Genomic DNA, 2705 nt, shown 5'->3' with positions numbered 1-2705 from the left:
TATAGTGATTGGCTCAGGGATAGACATGTGACTTCAGCTGGTCCAGTGAGAGTCAGCCCTAGGACTTGTGCCAGGAATTCAGAGAATGAGGTACTCTCTTTTTGTTGCAGTGTCTAAAGTGGTAGGACATAAGCATGGAGCTTCTGGGGCCATGGTATACAGACAGCCTACCTCAGACTGAAGCCAACAAAGAGGAAGTCAGAATCATGAGGTGGGAGAGAAGGTGGGGGCAGGAGTGGAGGGGTGGGAGAAGCCGATAGCGAGGTTTACCAAGTTCTGATGACATCACTTGAATCCTTAGATTCGACTGCCTGAAGCTCAGCCTTATGAGCCAATAAATTCTGTCATCTCTTCTTTTTACTTAAGCCAATTTGACTTTGTCATATGCAACCAAAAGAACTCTGACTACTAATACAGCTGCCTGTCCTGGGAGAGGGAGCTGTTCTCAAGGCCAGTTTGGATGCCAGAGTCCAAGTCCTGGAGGTTCTGGTATGCACATCACATGGTCCCAATGGTGAGCAAGAGAATCAAGAAGAGCCTTAAAGGAATGGGACTGGGGGTGATGAAGAGATGCATCAAGCTCAAGTCACAGAGGACGCCATGTTTAGATGCTCCCAACCAAAAGCATAGGGCATTTAATGGCCTTTATTTAAAGTGATTCTTGGGACCTAAGCCCACTTTGCCTCTTCTCTGCAGGTCATCCTCATCGCCCACATCACCAACACCTACTGAGAGCTCCATGTGCCTGTTCCAGGAACAGTGGACACAGAGATGATGAAGACATGGTCCCTACTCTAGAGAGTGCCCAGTGAGAGATTATTATCCAGTATGGGAAGTGGCTTTAAAAAACTTGTCTCGAGACTCAGAGGAGAGGGCACCTCTGCTTGGCCTCCCCAGGAGAAGGTCACTTGTGAGCTGAGACTTAAAGCGTCCTGGAAATTGGTCATAAGAATAGTGGAAGGGTGATCCTGGGAGAGAAAATAGCTTAGCAAAGGTAAGAAGGAGGGGAACAAGAAGATAGAGTTGAGACTATGAAGGTAGAGCCCCGGTGAGCGGTGCCTTTGGCTCTCCAGGCTGGGGCTCTATTCCAATCAAAGGGTGGGAATCAGATTTGCTCTGGAAGAAGCTAACTCTGGTGGAGGCATGGAAGATGGAAGATGAAGAGATTAGAAACCAGTAGCAGCAGCCTAAGCAGCATTCCCCCCCATACTCTTGCCCCACTTCCCTCCTCCCCTACTTCTTCCACTTTCTCTTTTTACTCCTTTTCTCTCTTCCCTCATTTTCCCCTCCTCCCTCTCCTTTTCCTACTTCCCCCTCCCCCTTGTCCTCTACTTCCTTCTGTCCCCTCCCCCACTTCCTCTTTACTACCTCTGCCACGTCTTCCTCTTTCCTTTCCTCCTCCTTCTCCCTCCTTTCTTCATTTCTCTTTGCCCCTCCTCTCCTCACCCTTTTTCTGCCTTCTTGTTCCCACTTTCCCCACCTCTTTCTTCCCCTCCTTCTTCTCCCCCTTTCCCTCCTCTTTACCTCTTCCTCCCTCTCTTTTCTCCTCCCTCATTCTCTCTCCTTCCCTCTTCCCCATCCCTCCTCACTTCTGGTCTTCTACTCCTTTCTCTCTTCTGCTCTTCCCCTCCTCCCCCCCTTTTCTACCATTTTTCTTTTTCTCCCTTCTTCCTCCCCTAGCCCTCCTCCCCCTGGCCCTCCTCCCCTGACCCTCCTTCTGTGGCCCTCCTCCTCCTATTCTCCTCCACTGGCCCTCCTCCCATGGTCCTCCTCCTCCTGTCCTCCTCCCCTGGTCCTCCTCCCCTGGCCCTCCTCCCCTAGCCCTTCTCCTTCTCCTGTCCTCCTCCACTTGTCCTCCTCCCTGGCCCTCCTCCACTATGCTCCTCCCCTGGCCTTTCTCCCCCTGGCCCTCCTCCCCTGATCCTCCTCTCCTTGTCCTTCTCCCAGTCCTCCTTCCCTTGTCCTCCTCCCTTGGCCTTCCTTCTCTGATCCTCCTCCACTGGTCCTCTTCCCCTTGTCCTCCTCCCCTAGACCTCCTCCCCTGGCCCTCCTCCCCCAGCCCTCCTTCTGCCTTGTTGTATGCCCTCTAGTTGATCCTGACTCATAGTGACCCTATAGAACAAAGTAGAAGTGCTCCATAGGGTTTCCTAGGCTGAAGCTTTAGGGTTATAATCACCCCAGGAGAGAGGCCGAGCCCTGGCCCCTACCCTCCAACAGCTACAATCTCTGCCTGGCTTATTTTGGCCAAGAGATACACCCGCCCAACTCCAGCCACCCCCACCCCCCAAGGACCTGCGTGGCAGGGGAAACCCCTGCCCCCACCCCTAGGAAGGGAGGTCCTGAGACCAAGAGCCGGGGACGCTGCCAGTGCAAGAAGGGAAGTGAGCCCTGAGCCGACTTTCTTGTTATTATTTTTCTCCCCTGGGGGCCAGAAGCAAAGACTTCTGGGCCTGAAGTCTTTATAGATTCTCACTCCCTTGGCAACCCAGCAAGCCTGTCCAACCTGGAGTGTTTAATTACCAAGGAAAAGAATGATTTTTTTTTTTCCCTGAGAATCCATTTAATTATTTGATTGCACAGTAACCAAAGAGTGTGAGAGGCCTGTAGCCAGAAGGGACTTCAAAGCAATACCTTGATGTTGCTGAGTGGGGCCTTAATGGGTTCTGAAGGCAGGGGATTGCTAAAGAGGAGGAAAGTATTCAAAG

Source organism: Loxodonta africana, chromosome 18 (genome assembly GCF_030014295.1).
Source record: "Loxodonta africana isolate mLoxAfr1 chromosome 18, mLoxAfr1.hap2, whole genome shotgun sequence".
NCBI lineage: Eukaryota > Metazoa > Chordata > Mammalia > Proboscidea > Elephantidae > Loxodonta > Loxodonta africana.
The sequence above is the reverse complement of the archived record's forward strand: the minus strand, read 5'-3'. Positions refer to the sequence as shown.